This window comes from Dipteris shenzhenensis, chromosome 25, assembly GCF_047967505.1.
Source record: "Dipteris shenzhenensis isolate YYH24624 ecotype China chromosome 25, Dip_SZ_1.0, whole genome shotgun sequence".
Lineage (NCBI taxonomy): Eukaryota > Viridiplantae > Streptophyta > Polypodiopsida > Gleicheniales > Dipteridaceae > Dipteris > Dipteris shenzhenensis.
In genome coordinates, this window is record NC_141620.1 from 42931913 (window position 1) to 42951209 (window position 19297).

Below are 19297 nucleotides of genomic sequence, written 5' to 3' on the forward strand. Positions count from 1 at the left end.
TATAAAATATTTCAAAATTTGAAATGCATTTTAAAGTTTTTTTAATTATTTTTGGAATTACATAATTTTTTATTTCAAGCCTGAAAATGTATATATTTTGTTTTTTAAAATCATCTTTTAAAAAAAAGAGATTAAAGATATTTTTTTAATTAGTGTTATTTATATTTAAATAAAAAAACGTTTAAATTTTATTTTTAAAAATGATCTTTAAAAAAAAAGAAAATAAGAGTTTAAGTTAGTATTTAAATGTCAAAAAGTATATAATTTGTTTTTAAAAATAATCTATTAAAAAAAATTTATAAGTGAAGTTTACAAATTACTGAAGTTTTGAATTTAATATAACGTTTAAATTTTGTTTTTAGAAATCATGTATCAAGAACAAGAAAATAAGAATTTTGTTAAAATAAGAAAATCATGTATTAAAAACAAGAAAACAAGAAAACAAGAACAAGAAAAAGAGAGATTAAAGTAGGTTCTATGCTATCTTTGAAATTGGTGCTATTTTTATTTAAATAAAAAATGTTTAAATTTTAGTCTTCAAAACCATCTTTTAAACAATCATCGTTTATGTGGAATATTATAGATTATATAGTTGGTTAAGAGTTGTTTCATAATTTAGGTAGAGTAAATAGGCTGTATAAAACACCACATGGGCATTATCCCTAAAACACCACACCACATGGGCAAAGACCCCAACACTAGAGTGGTTAGATGCATAAGCATATGGCTAATTGGATCTTGTAAATGCACCAGCGCATCGAAAACACATACGTAATTTATGATTGTCCAAAGATCTCCTCTCTCCCCAAGCATGGGAACCAAGTGATGATCTATAGGAATGGCCACTAGTTGAGATGGATTGCCCAACCAAAATAGATAATATTGAAAAGGCTTAATTATTTTCTCAAAGTTCTCGCTTTAAAAGGTCTGTAGTGTGAACCCGCTCTCTTTTTTAATGTGTAGTCCGAGAAATACTAGATGCGCCTTGCTTGTGTATCGTTCAAAGTAATGTATTAGGTATCCTTATATCTCCTCCATATCTATTGCAAACCTCGGGGGGGGTCACTATGTCCAAACCCTCTATATCACGTGCGTTCAAGGCCTATATTTAAAATCCCTTATCTGTAAATTTTTTCATTGATAAAATGTACCCCTTTTCTATACAAATCTATAAATTTCTTCCAAAACTATTTTAAATAGTTCCTTATGTATATTTATTTCTGTAAATTTTAGGAATAAAAAATATCCTTCTGTTGAACTCACGTGATAGGGTTACATATGATGAGTGACCCCCCCGAGTTGCAAACCCAAGGCAGTAAAGCATTCAAAGAAGGTCTTATTAACCAAACCTCTCCACTATCTGTCCTTAGTATAGGGGCCATAAGTGGACAATGTGGTCCTTACACCACATGTGGAAAAGTTTCATATTGGATAAAAAGTGAAAAAAGGGAAACATATAAGGAAAAAATATTTGAGACATCTAAGTTTAAAAATGCAACAACTAGAGTTTGAAAAAATTCTAATCAAAATTAAGAATTATTAATAATATTGATTAATATTGAGCCACACATTTGGCCCATCTATCGGTAGGTGCATAGGATGATCCCAACAACATCCTACCTCATCAAGGAGTACATACAAATAGTTTTCATTACGTAAATAGATTATAAGTCATATTGAATAGAATATTATTTTTATTACCCAAATAGAATATTAATTTCCATGTGTTTTTTTTGTGCATGCGCCAGCCAGCGCACAGGTTCTAGCACCACTATTCGTATGCAGATAGAGATGCTGAGAGCTGAGATGAGGGCACTACAGGATGCTAGGGCACCCCCTCACTTGGTTGCGAGTCTGGATTCAGTTATTGAGGCTCTAGGTCGATTGGACACAGTTGAGGATGTTGTGGATAGCTTTCAAGCACAGGCTGAGGCGGAGATCACTGGTGGTGGCTTGGATTGGAGAGCCATTCGACAGTTGCTTGAGCGTGAGTCACATCACAGGTAGGCCTTGGAGGATATGTTTTGGGATGGTCACACCGAGGCGATGCGACCACGATCAGGGCTCCCCTTGCATATTTTACGTTGTAGGCACCCCATCATAGCAGCACACATTTATCCGAGATATCTCACTGCGAATGGTGGTCGATTGCCTCACAACCGTCAGATAGCCAGGTCGTTTGCCATGCAGCTATACGTGCAGCTATACGCTGAGTTTGTGCTTGGTCATTGGGTGGACTACCTTAGTACCCGTCCAAGATCAGGAGCGGGACGTGGTAGGATGGGGCGTCAGGAGCGTCAGATTGCAGGTGTTCGGCGTTGATGCGAGGCACCAGAGTTGCACACCATCCCTGCACCGGCATTGCGAGCGGTGGGAGGACAGATTAGGGGGGATGTTCATTCAGTGGCATCATCCTTGCAGCACATGGTCTCTGCCCTATCGAGATCTATTGCGATTCCACCTCCCCCACCTCGATCATCGATGGAGCCTCCCACATCTACACCACCTCCCACATCTACACCGCCTCAGCATGAGTTGGAGGCTTGAGACACACGGATTGCAGAGTTGGAGGCATTGTTGGCCGAGTCTAGGGACGAGGTTAGTTATTTTGATTATGTTAGTTTATTTTTTTGTAGCGTGTTTTGAACTGAAGTTTTTTGGTTAATTCTCACCATGTACGCGACATGTTTGCATTGCAGGCACATCTATTGCATCAGGAGATGGAGTCTCGCGTACGACTGTTGCAAACAGATTTGGAGGAGCAGAGGATTCGAACACGCATAGCATACCATCATGCAGAGCACTATATTTTGCAGTTGAGGCATATTAGTCGTGATCCATCTCGCCATAGGATCGACCCCAGCGTGGCCCTATACCCTGCTCCTCCTATAGATGTGCCGACTAGGACACCCATAGACGTAGCAGTCATAGCCAGGCTTCCTACTGCCACTTGTGTCCTTTGCCACGAGGAGTTTGACACCGTAGGGTGGTTTGGACTAGGGTGCGGCCACATCGCACATCTCCATTGCATGACCCGCCACATGGTGGCATGATCAGTGTGCCCTGTATGCTTTGCTGACATTGATGTGGCGACATATAGAGGACTAGGCATGGATGATCTATATCCTGGTCATCGTCATGCCGTTGATCCATTGGCGCGCATAGTCTTGACAGAGCACTACAAGGAGGAGGCACAAAGAGCGTTGCTGATGCAGGAGGGTGCTGATACATCGGTGGTTGCAGCATGCATTCCACGATGCTTTTTGTATGGTGATTTCATGCCAGGTGACGAGGCACGAGCGGAGGAGGCACGCCGGATTGAGCGAGAGGCAGAGCTGTAGACATCATTGCAGTAGTGGGTGGAGCAGCAGCTAGGGCGGGGCCGAGACCAGCGTCTTCTACATGTAGAGACGATTACTCGTGCTTGATTTGAGACACGAGTATTCGCAGATGCACGGCTATGGGAGCTGAGATGCGCATACATAGAGGAGGCGAGGGAGGTAGAGATGGCAGCGGTGGTGCATGCAGCATGCCCTCCTCTTCATCAGGATGAGGCTGGCCCATCTCATGCAGGTGATGAGGCTGGCCCATCTGAGTCGGCTTTGCCTGAGGGCACACAGCGGACGGTTGGGCAGCGGGTCATACAGGAGCCACGTCAGCATTCCACTAGAGGATCATATGTATAGCTATCAGATTCGGATTTAGATTGATTGTTTAGGCTTCACACGTTTCTTGTATAGGGATGCACTTCTGCAGCATGATGATGATGATGTACAGATTCATTTTGGTACTTTCATGATATTGTTCCCACTTTTATGATGTATGAGCATTTTCCTACTTTCATGATGTTCTTCACACTTTGTTTATCTCAATTTATCTCAGTTTATAGTTTGTTTAAATGTAACATAAACATTTAAAATTAGGAGTATGATTTTGAATTTCGAATATCTCAATTTTGAAAAAGTGTTCAAGTTCCAACTTTATCATTTTGAATATCATATTGAATTTCATATATATCAATGCTTGCAATTATTACACTAAACCTAAGAGCCGTGCGAAGTTTCATCCCCATGTGCATATTTAAAATTAATAGTATGATTTTGAATTTCAAATATCTCAATTCACACATCTAATACATAATGTATTTTAAAAATAATGCCGTGTGTCGTAATTGTAAACATTAAGCATTGAAAAGGTGCTTTCAAAAATGTATGCATTATACCTTCCACGTGGCCCAAACCAGATCAGTTGGAGACCAAATCTTGCGTGGATGTACGTCTAGGGTAGCCTAAGAGGCATGTGAAGTTTCGTCCCCAACAGGGTTTAGGATTTAGGGTTCAGGGTTTAGGGTTTAGGGTTTAGTCGTGCTAGTAGGGATTGCTTCTACGTGGCGCAAACCAAATCAGTTGGAGACCAAATCTTGTGTGGATGTATGTCTAGGGTAGCCTAAGAGGCATGTGAAGTTTCGTCCCCAATAGGGTTTAGGATTTAGGGTTTAGGGTTTAGGGTTTAGGGTTTAGGGTTTAGTCGTGCTAGTAGGGATTCCTTCTACGTGGCGCAAACCAAATCAGTTGGAGACCAAATCTTGCGTGAATGTACGTCTAGGGTAGCCTAACAGATGTGTGAAGTTTCATCCCCAACATGGTTTAGGATTTAGGGTTCAGGGTTTAGGGTTTAGGGTTTAGGGTTTAGGGTTTAGTCGTGCTAGTAGGGATTGCTTCTACGTGGCGCAAACCAAATCAGTTAGAGACCAAATCTTGTGTGGATGTACGTCTAGGGTAGCCTAAGAGGCGTGTGAAGTTTCGCCCCCAACAGGGTTTAGGATTTAGGGTTCAAGGTTTAGGGTTTAGGGTTTAGGGTTTAGTCGTGCTAGTAGGGATTGCTTCTACGTGGCGCAAACCAAATCAGTTGGAGACCAAATCTTACGTGGATGTACGTCTAGAGTAGCCTAAGAGGCGTGTGAAGTTTCGTCCCCAACAGGGTTTAGGATTTAGGGTTCAGGGTTTAGGGTTTAGGGTTTAGTCGTGCTAGTAGGGATTGTAAAAATGTACGCATTTGTCCTTCCACGTGGTGCATACCAAATCAGTTGGAGACCAAATCTTGCATGGATGTACGTCTAGGGTAGCCTAATAGGCGTGTGAAGTTTCCTCCCCAACAGATAAGTCCACGTGCATATTTCATTAGTACGTGCGCCATTTTTTATACGTAGTCGTGCTAGTAGGGATTGTAAAAATGTATGCAGCTGTCCTTCCACGTGGTGCATACCAAATCAGTTGGAGACCAAATCTTGCATGGATGTACGTCTACGGCAGCCTAAGAGCCATGCAAAGTTTAATCTCCAACAGATAAGTCCACGTGCATATTCCGTTAGTACGTGCGCCATTTTTCACACGTAGTCGTGCTAGTAGGGATTGTAAAAATGTATGCATTTGTCCTTCCATGTGGCGCATACCAAATCAGTTGGAGACCAAATCTTGCGTGGATGTACGTCTAGGGTAGCCTAAGAGCCGTGTGAAGTTTCATCCCCAACAGATAAGTCCACGTGCATATTTCATTAGTATGTGTGCCATTTTTCATACGTAGTCGTGCTAGTAGGGATTGTAAAAATGTACGCAACTGTCCTTCCACGTGGCGCATACCATATCAGTTGGGCACCAAATCTTGCGTGGATGTACGTGTACAGTAGCCTAAGAGCCGTGCAAAGTTTAATCTCCAACAAATAAGTCCACATGCATATTTGGTTAGTACGTGCGCCATTTTTTACACGTAGTCATGCTAGTAGGGATTGTAAAAATGTATGCATTATACCTTCCACGTGTCGCATACCAAATAAGTTGGAGACCAAATCTTGCGTGGATGTATGTCTAGGGTGGCCTAAGAGGCGTGTGAAGTTTCGTCCCCAACAGATAAGTCCACGTGCATATTTCATTAGTATGTGTGCCATTTTTCATACGTAGTCATGCTAGTAGGGATTGTAAAAATGTATGTAGCTGTCCTTCCACGTGGCGCATACCAAATCAGTTGGGCAGCAAATCTTGCGTGGATGTACGTCTACGGTAGCCTAAGAGCCGTGCAAAGTTTATTCTCCAATAGATAAGTCCACATGCATATTTGGTTAGTACGTGCGCCATTTTTCACACGTAGTCGTGCTAGTAGGGATTGTAAAAATGTACGCATTATACCTTCCACGTGGCGCATACCAAATAAGTTGGAGACCAAATCTTGCATGGATGTATGTCTAGGGTGGCCTAAGAGTCGTGCGAAGTTTCATTCCCAACAGATAAGTCCACACACGTATTTCGTTAGTACATGCGCCATAGCTCATACGTAGTCGTGCTAGTAGGGATTGTAAAAATGTACGCATTGTATCTTCCACGTGGCGCATACCAAATCAGTTCAGACCAAATCTCGCGTGGATGTATGTCTAGGGTGGCCTAAGAGTCGTGCGAAGTTTCATCCCCAACAAGTAAGTCCACACGCATATTTCGTTAGTACGTGCACGAATTTTCTTAGTCACGTTTTTAAAATGTCCTAAAGCACAAAACAAATTACAACATTACTACTAATAAACAATTTTTTGTTTTACAAACACAACAAATCCCATTGAGAAGACATCGGCGGACATCATGTAAAAAATAGAATCTAATACAATGATGTGTATGAACGTGTATATAGCCATCATAGTGAAATACAAAATATGAGTCCATGAAAATTACAATGGTACGGTCACACAGTGAGCCTATACATATCGAATACAAAAAAGTGTAATCAACTAGTGATACCCAATAAAAATCAATTTGATCAACTGATGATCCCAAAAAATATGATATGTAATGTGCTACTCCTCAGGATCAGCTCTCATGCCAATAGTTGCAAGTATGCTCTCGTGATCCACCACTGCAAGGCGCCATCGTGGAGTGGACGTCGCCTTGCAAGTGCGAACATGACTCAAAGTAATCTTGATTCCAACAACAAGATGAGAATACATGTATGCCTCCTGATCCGCCATGTACTCCTGGAACTCAATATAGCGACCACGCCTCTGTATCTGCTGAAAATAGTGGCCACCTACGATCATGCTATGAGCATTGAAGTGCATCCCATGCCCATCCACTGTATCCTCATTCAGCACTCTCTTCAGCATAGAGCATCGCAACAAGTAATAATCCACACCCTCCTCATTGCCCTTCGAAGCAATAACCGCGAAGATATCACCAATACGCAAAATATCTGTAAGCTGGTCATAATCTCTAGAGGAACTGAATCCCGCATCCTGATCATCATGTACCTCCTCCCAAGGCTGGAAGGGAGAAAGCACTCGCCGTACCCATGAATCGGCCCATGGTATCATGGAGCACCCTCCCCAATCATCATCAATGCATGCAGAGCAAAAACATGCAAACCATCGAGAAAAGATCGCGGGGTGAGACTCACCTACGCTCCTGATGGAATGGAAATCAAGAGTGCCAGGCACAGAACGACAATCAAAAGGCCTAGACCGATCAAGACTCCCAATGTCCACGCACCAAAAATACCGGCTCACCACCCTATCGTCACGCGACTGAAACGAGGAGGTAGCACTAGTGGATAAGTGCTGGCTGCACCACCGCACCACATCATGTGCATCCTTGAAGCGATCGGCACTGTGATGCAACTGGTATCGACACAAAGCACGCTTCATGCAAGCACCTGCACCATCGTGCTCTCCCTTACCGTGCCCTGTCTCGAAGTAGCTCCATGTAATCGGAATGCCTGTCTCACGGTGCCATCTGCAGAACCAATAAAAATCTAGCGAATTTGAACTGACCACCGCAACCGTCTGACCAGATCCAGCGCCGCTGCCATGTGACACCATGATCCCTCAAGAAACTATCATGCAAAGTGAAGCAATGCTGCACAAAATGGGCATCATGCAATCGATCATCACTAATGTAGAAGTGATACTCTCGCACAATGACGCGTGAGTCCATGGTGCTATTAATGCCATCCACATGAGCCTGTGCATGACGATAGCTAATGTGCACAAATATAGCAACCTCTCGGGGGGGTCACTATGTATAAACCCTCTATATCACGTGCGTTCAAGGCCTATATTTAAAGTCCCTTATCTGTAAAAAAATTCATTAATAAAATGTACCCCTTTTCTATACAAATCTATAAATTTTATTCAAAACTATTTTAAATAGTCCCTTATGTATATTTATTTCTGTAAATTTTAGAAATAAAAAAATCCTTCTGTTGAACTCACGTGATAGGGTTACATATGATGAGTGACCCCCCCGAGTAGCAACCTGCAATATGGCATTGAGAAAAAATATGACTATTGAAATAATTCAATATAATGAGGGGGGGAAAAAATCAATACTCAATCACACGTCACCTGTTCGGAGAAATAATACTCCGATTGGATCTCATGCTATGGTGCAAAGGTGTAATTCTCCGCAAAGTCCACCACTGAGACAACCACCCCTGTAGGAAATGTCCTCAAACATGCACGAAACTGACGATCCTCCCATTTTGCAGTGTGCGAGTGGCGTATGTAGCGGTACAGCTTCCCTTGAAAACTGTCAATGAATACAACACGTGGTGTCTCCTTCCCCACAAGCTGCAACCTCCTCGACTGTGCACCACCATCTAGTGTCAAGGTACAGTACTCATACTGCTGCCAACGAACCATCTGCACATCACAAGTATCTAGTGCAACTCGTGGCACTCTAGCAAAGTCACCACACAAAGTACACGTGCCTTCCACACAATCAAGGGAGTGGAATAAAGCATCACCATCTCGTGTACACAATATGGAATGAATGAAGTCGCGAGGGCTAGTAGGAACCACTCCCCTATGACCATCAAGGGAACGAAATATGTCATACATCAATCCAAAATCCACATGGTAGCGACAACAGCATGTGTCACGCTCCTGAGAGCATCGCACAAACCATGGCTTGCATTGCTCAAATGACCTCTGCCCAATCTTGAACTCCGGGTGTGCCTCTACAAACTGAGTGTACAACTCAGTCTGGGTACACTAGTCTGGGTACACTCCAAAAAACATGCACCATGCTCAATGTACACACCGCGTGACACCCTCTTCCGCAATGCCTTCTTGAACACCGGGGATGCTCTGTAATGCTCCTCCCAAAACTGTTGTATGAAGGACCTAGTGGAATCATCCAACAATCAATTGCTGTGAGGTGCACGACCACTCGAAGCCCAAAGAGCATCAGTCTCACTATCCTTTAGACTCTGCCTCCTAATGATGCCTGCTCGCAATGTGCGCGGTGCAATCTGAAGAAGACGTGAAGCGGTACGCACATGGCCTATCATATGAGGTCTACTAATGGCAGCCACAATAGCACGACGTGCTGCCAAGGCATCACTAGAGTTCCTATGCTTAATAGAAGCATAGGAACGTCGAACACTGCTAAGGACCTCGCTAGATACAACCCTATCTCTACGTGCACCAAGACCAGCAAGCCTCCTACACTCTACCAAGTCAGGGTGATCAATCAGGGATGTGAGAAGAGAAGACTGCGAAGCTGGCGTGAGGTCACAAAAAAAAGACTGCACAATCTTGCTAGTACGACGACGGATAGTGGACTTCAGCAAGTCACGTCGTGAAGCAACACTGCTGTTGCAAGGTGGGGCAAGGGGATCAATGGGAGATGGTAGGGTGGACGGGGGAAGGGAGGCGTCAAGCGGAGCGAGGGGAGGGGGAGGGGGAGGGGGAGGGGGGAGGGTGGAGGGGGAAGAGGTAGAGGTGGAGGCCAAAATGTAGGTGGCTAGGGGAAGGGCGAAGGCTAGAGGTAGGGGAGCGGATGAGGATGGGGGGACAATGGAGGTGGGGGTGGGGGTGGAGGTGGGGGTGGAGGTGGGATGTAGAGGTAGAGCTAGAGGTGGATCAGTGGTGGCAGCACGAGCTCGAGCTCTAGAGGCTCTCTTGCGCTCATGAGCCTTCCGCTTGCACTCCTCGTTAATGAGATTTGGGGGGGGGGTTCCTACATCTTTCACGTCTACTAGCTCTACGGCTTTGAGAACCCATTTTCAATGAAAGTAGGATGGAAGGTGTGACAAAGTGATGAGGAGGCAAGAATGGCTAAGAATGGGTGAAATGAACCAAAACGTGGTGTCTTATAGAGAGCCTCAACTCATCCACTAGATTGCTCTTAGATTGCTCTTAGATTGCTCTTCATTATTATTGGTGGAGAGGTGCTAATATTGAAACTAATTGGCTTAGATTTGGTGCTAAGATTGATACTAATTGGCTAAGTTTTGGTGGAGAGGTCTGCTATGCCCAGAGCCCCGATCATATACCTCGATCAGACCTTATACCTCGATCGAGGTATTCAGTGCATTACGCATGTATGAACCTTGATCGAGGTATCCCTAGGTGTCCTCGGTCACATACCTCGATGGAGGTATTGTATGCCTCACCCAGGTCATATACCTCGATCGAGGTATTGTATGCCTCGCACATCGTCATGTGTATACATCTGGCTGATGTGGCACCATGCATGGTCATGATGTGGTAATATAGTCTCTTCCTGCATGGTCATGATGTGGTAATATAGTCTCTTCCATGACATTGAAAGGTGATGTGGCATGATGAGTTGGCATTCATGAGGTGGTAGATTGACATGGCAAATTGAGGTGGAGGGATTGGTGACGTGGCAAGGTTGAGGAGGTATGCCAAGGTGGCATTGTGTGATCACATGGCTCATGATGTGGAATGATGAGGTGGCACATGTGGCAGCACGGGTGGCAATGTAAGGTGACATGGCAAGGAGTGATGTCACATCTCCTTGATGAGATGGCACCACGTGGTCTAACAACGTGGCATGGTTTTGATGACTCAGCCTTCCACATGGGCAGCATGCAGACTCCAAAGGCTTGCCACTAGGGTCGGTGATGCTCCTAGCCTACCTCACCAAGCCTAATACCAATCCTACTTTGTCTTGGTATTAGGCTTGGGTGGCCCTTTTTCCCCCACAAAAGGGAGATTTAACTATTGGAGGCCATATCGTACGTTTCCCTTACTCAAATTTAACCAAAATTTTTTCCTCTTATTCATCATGCAGAGGACTAAAAATATTGACATTTTTGAAATGTTTGGTTATGTTTGAGAATTACTAGATTTATTTTTAATATTCTTTATTGATCCTCTAAGGAGTAAAAGTAAAAATTAAACTTCAATCTTCCTAAATCTAACCGTTGGATTTGGGATTTGATGATTCAACCACACACCCTTACGTGCCTACTAACCTTCCACCGAATTGGATTTGCTTAATTATTCAAAACACTAAAAAAATGTGGTGTGCTACTAAAATGCATGTATTTTATGACTTTATTTATTATAAATAATTATTTATAATTAGATAAATCATTCAAAAAATTACCAATAAATCAAGTTAAGCTCTACATAATGCAAAGAGACCACTTACAAAGTTTCAATAACATTTAATCTAAAATGAGTGAGAAATTTAGAATTTAATATGACACTCTCTGTTCGTGACAAACGTGTGACCACCCTGGAACCATGCCGTGTGACACAAAGAAATTTTTTGTGTGTGCATCGAATTTTTGATTAGACTATACGATTGTGTGCACAATAGCAAGTGTGATGTTGTGTCAGAAGAGTTCAAAGACTAGATCCATAGGGAAGTAGGTGAGATTTGCATTTTTGTGTGCTAAAAAGCTTGTTTTTCCACATCCTAAGGATTGGGGAGTGAACAAAAAGTGGACACCCTTAGCTTGCTACTTCCCAGAAGGTGAATATTCTTTCCTTCATCTTCATCAGATTCATCCTGATCATCGTCGCTATCCTCCTTGGATGTTGCACCATCAGTCCCAGTTTCATCCTTGTAATCTCTCCATCTCCTCTCTTTGCCTTTCTTGCTCCCCTTGTTGGTCTAGATGTTCCATGCCAGGACCCCATGGACAAGGGAGGGGTGATTGATCAGGATTGACTGGACTACTTTGCCCCTCTCGGGAGACCTCTCTTCTTTCACGGTTAGTTGTGTGGAAGGACTGAGAGGACCCCTCATCGTGCTTGGATCCTTCATCGTGCTAGGATTCCTCATGGTGCTAAGATCCCTAGGATTCCCCATGAGAGTCGGATGGTGGGGACTTGCATTGCTTGGACTCCTAATGATGAGAATCGCCTCCAGATCCCTACTAACTTGGCCACTAGGGCTTGCAGTGTGTTCGGAGGCCATGGCGTTGTGAGTAGGACAACAGGTAGCATCTAAACGGCGTCCAGTGGGTCTAGCAGTTTGTTTAACTCGTGCCATAGAAATTAGAGATTTTAGTGTTTTGAAGTGCTTTATATAGTCTTTTTTAAAGCACTATAGGGTTTTTTTTTATATTAGGGTTTTTTGAGTGCACCTCCTCCCCCCTAGTCTTTTGTCGCCAATTCGGCCCTCCCTCCCAACCCACTCACCCCTCTGCCCTACCATGTCACACATGCAATTCTGCAATTTCCAAACAAAGTTGTGAATTTTGGAATCTATAATCGACTCAAAATAGTGTTAACTTTATTCATCAAACATTTCACATTTGGGGCTCTCTTAGGAACCAACGCCTTCCTATCTGACTCTACGTTGCAACCAAAGTGAAACCCCTTGGCTCCCTATTAAGGACCTCTAAGCAGCACATCTCCTTGTCTTCTTGACATGTTGAACCGCTTTTGTGAGACTTCAGACCTCTACCTTATTGCGCTTGAGAGTCCTGGCCTCTAGACATCTATAAAACCAATCAAACATTTCGTGTAGTGCATTGCTTTGTGTGATACAACCCCCATGCCTTGTATTCTTGAACTATGTTGCCTTTGCTCTGTAGTGTGATTTCTCCATTTCTTGAGTATTCCAAATAGACAGAGGGCCCCATTGCTCCACAAACCATGGTGCATGTGTGTAAAGAATATGCTGTAAAGAAAAACATTGTATTAGAAACATAAACTGACTCAAGTTTAAAGAACAAAATTTCAACCTAAGGAGGATTACCATGTAATGTGTAATATGTGACTCCCCCCATGCTTCTACTGTGAATGATATGAATTCTCTCAATGCTGTCCTAAATCTCTCATAATAAAGCTCATCTGTTTGACCTTATCTAAGCAACTTTATAAATGCATCAAGCTTTGTCCATAGTTTCGCTCTCAAACAATTCGCGGATATGAAGCTTGATTTGTGGTGCACTCACACAAATCTTTCTAGTACTCCCAACCTAGGGTGCTTTGAGCCAATGTATGTTTTTCTTTATCAGCATTGTGTATGGACAAGAACCTCCTTGCCTTTCCTCCACCCATGGACACTTTAGCAAGAAGATTTTGTGTCTTTCCTGATTGTTTCTTGTCCTACTTAAGCTTCGCATTGCCTCCATGAAGTCCCATTAGTGAGAGTAGTTCTTCAGCTTTTGCAATGCATTGTGCATATACTTGTTGTGGCCTCGAATTCCAAGCATAAACTAGATAGAGATATAGTAACTTATCAAGTATACGCAGTTTAGCATGCAAAGTACACACGTGTACCTACTCTAATGAAATTGGTATAATGGGGTCCCACTTAGTATCCTTTTTGTGACAATCAAGGGCTGCACTTTGGTTAAAAGAAAGGATGCCATTTTCCCAGTGTAGGCTTCCCTTTTGCATCTTCTGAGAATGGGTGTAATACAAGCATGTCCATTTTGCATCTACACATGTATCACAACCATACAAGCACTTGAGGCTCTTCAAATCACCAGCTAGATGCCATTCAACTTGAAACATTCATGCCCATCCACAATTAATGTTTGCCCTGCCTCTTATCTTCAAATAATCGACAAGATGTCGGTTCTCTCCAAAACCCACTTCAATGTCTCGTGGCACTCCTTTGGGGTCTCAAAGGCTGCAAGCCACCATATGTCCTTCTTAGATTGGACTGAGAAAACCTACTCAACTTCCTCATCCCCTTGAGCAAAACGCAAGGCGTTGTTCATAATACAAACGCTCACCCTCTCTAGCTTGTGCTCTTTTACCAACTGAGCTTCATCCATTTTTATAACAAACACTAGCCTACCATCTATACATTGAAAGAGAAATTTAGTAAGGATATAGAAATCAGAAGAAATAAAGTTGGATGTGAAGAGGGAATTTCTCTTACCTTCTTCTCTCATCCCATAGAATTTGACCATGGCTCTCTGCAAATTTTCTACATCCATGTAAGCATTATTGAAAGCATTCATCTCAAACATTTGGATGCTAGATTTCTTTTTACTCTTCCAAGTCATTGTGCCACTTACACAATGGTATCCTCCAAGCTTTTCTCTAGCACATTGATGTGCAAGCCTTATAGACCACGGTGTTGGCAATGGCATTGTAGATATCTTATACTTTTTCTCCATAGTAAAAACAGAGTTGTAAGCTTCACAACCTACACCAATAGCATCACAAGCTCCAAGCACCTCCTTTGCTTGGACAAGGTGCTTGAAATCCTTAATTACCTCTCTAGCAACTTGTTTACGTAGCCCTTTTTGTCTAGGGTCCTTCAACACTTCCATGACATCACTTGGCTTTATTAAACTTCTTAGAACATATGAAGGATCACTATCATCCATTTCCATTGTTCCCATCACATCCTCCATGAAATTCCTAAACTAGAATACAAATGAGTCTTAGTGGAAAGAATGCAACACCACAAATTTTTTGGGGTAAGAAATGTAAGAAAATAATACAACATCTATGCTCAATAGATAATAGGATCTCATACACAAGAGAGAAAACAAGATAGTATGGAGAATCAAAAATTTGATTACTGTAGAACTGATACAATAGATGGCGCTACCTCCCAACCGTGCGCTCCTGTGAAAGAAGCTTAGATGGCATGCTAGAAACAGTAGAAGACGGAGGCTGGATGCTAAGGAATCAAGGTTGCTGTAGCCAGTGATGAAATGGGCTTCATGGGTTTGCTCTTATATAGCCACTAGTCGTTAGTCGGTTAGGCTCAATTGGGTAGCCGACCTAGTCTGCCCAAAATGGTCGACTGGGAGTCGATCTCAAAATAGGCCACCGACCATACGATAGAACCGGTGTGCAAAACCGAGCAGCTTACCTAGGGTCTCCGTTTGGCCCACAGCCATCAGGGATCATTTGAGGCTCCAAACGGGCCCCGTAACCCGAGAGTGGGCTGCCTTAGGAAATGCTCCGTCTACCCTCAGTGCGGTCAGTCAAGGGATGCCTTCCCGCACTTGCATGTAGACTAGTTGGTGGTGTGCCAACTCTATCTAAAGCCATCCTGCCATCAGGCCACACATGGCCCCCATCTGGTGTCCAAACCAAGACCTACCGATAACCGAGCTACTCAAATGCCTTCTCCTCATATGGGGGGCTTACAAGTAGAGTTAGCTGGTTCCTGCATAGTTACACGAGAGTGGAGCATTGATATCTAACACCCCCCCTCAATGTCCACTCACAAGTGAACTTACTTTTTTGGCCCAATGCCAAGTCAATGAAGATGCCTCTCCAGCAAGTCTCTTCCAAGAGCCTTTGTGAAGATGTCTATAGCATTCTCTGTAGTCGAACAGTACACCAAGTCGACCTCTCCATTCCTAATGAGCTCACGTACAAAGTGATATTGAATCTCAATGTGTTTTGTGTGAGCGTGGAACACCGGGTTCTTTGCAATCGCCATGCAACTCTGATTGTCACATGATAACTGCGTAGGTTAGTTCTACACTGCACCCATGTTCCCCAAAATCCTCCTCAACCACACTGCTTCACAAGAAGCAAAGCATGCAGATTTGTACTCGGCCTCGATGGAAGAAAGAGAAACTGTGGGTTGCTTCTTACTGACCCATGACACAACTCCAGATCCAAGTGAGAAACAGTACCCTGTCACTGATCTCCTGCTGTCCACATCTCCTGCCCAATCCGAGTCATAGAATCCGGTCAAGATGTTGCCCTTGGTATAGGTGATGCCATAATCAAGTGTGCCTTTGATGCATTTCAGCACCCGCATCCCTGCCCTCCAATGGTTCTCTCTGGGCTATTTGGAAAACCTGCTTAGTACACCAGTCGCAAAACTGATGTCCGGCCGTGTGTTGCACAAGTAGATCAAGCTACCCACAAGCCTTCTGTACTTCGCTTCATCCACCAGTGGTGATGAATCCTCGTTTGAGAGCTTTGCGTCAACCTCCATAGGGGTACCAACTATTTTGCACTCAGCCATGCCAAATGCCTTCAGTATCTCTCCAACATACTTTAGCTGTGAAATGAAGATCTGTTTCAGCTCCTGCCAAACTTCAATCCCCAAACAAAAATGCATCAGTCCGAGGTCTGTCATTTCAAACTCTCTTCCTAGCAAATGCTTCGTCTGTGAGATCTTCTCTTTATGGTTCCCTGTTATGACAAGGTCATCATTAATAAAGGACCATGATCATACACCTGCCTCCTTCTTTGAAGATATACAAATTTGCATTAGATGGGCTCCTCCTAAACCCGTTTTGCAAAAAGTAGGCATCAATTGGCTGGTACAATGCTCGTGGGGCCTGTTTCAGCCCGTAAAGTGCCTTTTTCAGTTTGCAGACTTTACCTTCTGAACTGGAGATCTCAAAACCTAGTGGTTTTTCCATGTATGCCTCCTCCTTGAGATCTCCATTCAGAAAGGCAGATTTCACATCCATTTGAAACACGGGCCAACTTCCCTGGGCAGCTAAAGCCAAAACACTGCAAATTGTGGTTAGTTGAGCCATGAGAGCAAAAGTATCTTGATAATCAAAACCATGTACTTATCCTTTTTCCATGAGCCAATCCTTGCACTTATCCAACGTGCTGTCAGACTTGTACTTGGTCTTGTACACCCACTTGGTTCCGATTACCTTGCGTTTTGGTGGTCGATCCACAAGGTCTCAAGTGTTGTTCTTCATTATGGAGCCATACTCCAACTGCATAGCCTCCATCCACCTATCATCGCTGTTGACTCTGTGCCAACATGAACTTATGAAGAAAGAGAAGGTGTTACAACTTTGTGTTACAACTTCTAGACACAACTTTATGTTACGACTTTGTGTAATGACTTTGTGTTGCAAGTTTGTGTTACAAGTTTATGTTACGACTTTGTGTAACAACTTTGTGTAACAACTTTGTGTTACATCTTCTACATGAAGAGAGAGAATGTGTTACGACTTTGTGACACAACTTTGTGTTACAACTTTGTGATACAACTTTGTGTTACAACTTTGTGATACGACTTTGTGTTACATGCAGAGAGAGAAGCTCTCCAACTTGTATAAATACCCCATAATGGAATGAAGCCCACACTCTTGGGGCATTGTGTTGAGTCTACATTGGTATTCCAAGCATTTGTCTCAAGTGTCCATGCTTCCTTGCACTGCACGTCCAAAAGCATGTCCTAACCTTGCAACCCTTCTCCCCTCTCCTCCAACCCTGCAACCCATCCTCTCCCTCTCCTCCTCCCTTCTCCCTCCTCCTCCTCCTCCTCCTCCTCCCTCCTCTCTTCTCCCTCTCCCTCCTCCTCTTCCCTCCTCCTCCTTCCTCCTCTCTCTCTTACTTCACCCATGCTCTTACACCTTCTTCCTCTCCCACTCCTATGCTTTCCTAAACCCTTAAACTCAATGATCTACGAGGGAGACGAGTTCTCCACCATGTACTCTACTCTGAACCTTGGATCCTCCTCCTAACCCTGAACTCCTTCTAAACCTTGGAACCTCCTTCTGAACCCTGGAACTCCTTCTGAACCCTGGAACTCTTTCTAACCCTGAACTCTTTCTAAACCCTGGAACCTCCTTCTGAACCCTTAAACTCCTCCTAAACCCTACAACCCCCAATGAAGGCAAAAGCCTTCATTACCCCAACAACAATGGTTTACGTGCCTTTTACACATGCTTGCATTATGTTTACTCACCACACTTAAGCCTACATCTCTCACCGGAACACGACTCGAGGTCCTAAGCTACATATGTACTACAACGACAATTCCAATATATCTGTAGGTGACAAAAAGCCTCGGAACCCTGCAACATAGAATACCCAGCTCTTCCTGCGAAAGCAGTAGGAAAGAGCAAACATTTGGCGCCGTTGCCGGGGATCGAACCCGGGTCACCCGCGTGACAGGCGGGTATACTCACCACTATACTACAACGACAATTCCAATATATCTGTAGGTGACAAAAAGCCTCGGAACCCTGCAACATAGAATACCCAGCTCTTCCTGCGAAAGCAGTAGGAAAGATTGCTCTTTCCTACTGCTTTCGCAGGAAGAGCTGGGTATTCTATGTTGCAGGGTTCCGAGGCTTTTTGTCACCTACAGATATATTGGAATTGTCGTTGTAGTATATATGTAGCTTAGGACCTCGAGTCGTGTTCCGGTGAGAGACGTAGGCTTAAGTGTGGTGAGTAAACATAATGCAAGCATGTGTAAAAGGCACGTAAACCATTGTTGTTGGGGTAATGAAGGCTTTTGCCTTCATTGGGGGTTGTAGGGTTTAGGAGGAGTTTAAGGGTTCAAAAGGAGGTTCCAGGGTTTAGAAAGAGTTCAGGGTTAGAAAGAGTTCCAGGGTTCAGAAGGAGTTCCAGGGTTCAGAAGGAGGTTCCAAGGTTTAGAAGGAGTTCAGGGAGGAGGAGGATCCAAGGTTCAGAGTAGAGTACATGGTGGAGAACTCGTCTCCCTCGTAGATCATTGAGTTTAAGGGTTTAGGAAAGCATAGGAGTGGGAGAGGAAGAAGGTGTAAGAGCATGGGTGAAGTAAGAGAGAGAGGAGGAAGGAGGAGGAGGGAAGAGGAGGAGGGAGAGGGAGAAGAGAGGAGGGAGGAGGAGGAGGAGGAGGAGGAGGGAGAAGGGAGGAGGAGAGGGAGAGGATGGGTTGCAGGGTTGGAGGAGAGGGGAGAAGGGTTGCAAGGTTAGGACATGCTTTTGTACGTGCAGTGCAAGGAAGCATGGACACTTGAGACAAATGCTTGGAATACCAATGTAGACTCAACACAATGCCCCAAGAGTGTGGGCTTCATTCCATTATGGGGTATTTATACAAGTTGGAGAGCTTCTCTCTCTGCATGTAACACAAAGTCGTATCACAAAGTTGTAACACAAAGTTGTATCACAAAGTTGTAACACAAAGTTGTGTCACAAAGTCGTAACACATTCTCTCTCTTCATGTAGAAGATGTAACACAAAGTTGTTACACAAAGTTGTTACACAAAGTCGTAACATAAACTTGTAACACAAACTTGCAACACAAAGTTGTTACACAAAGTCGTAACATAAAGTTGTGTCTAGAAGTTGTAACACAAAGTTGTAACACCTTCT

General features: G+C 43.6%; 1 non-coding gene across 1 annotated transcript; it reads right to left on the bottom strand.

The window, feature by feature from the left end:
• Positions 1 to 18065: 18065 nt before the first annotated feature.
• On the bottom strand, positions 18066 to 18137 carry TRNAD-GUC (transfer RNA aspartic acid (anticodon GUC)). The gene has a single exon. It is a non-coding gene; the product is annotated as a tRNA-Asp (tRNA).
• Positions 18138 to 19297: the final 1160 nt, after the last annotated feature.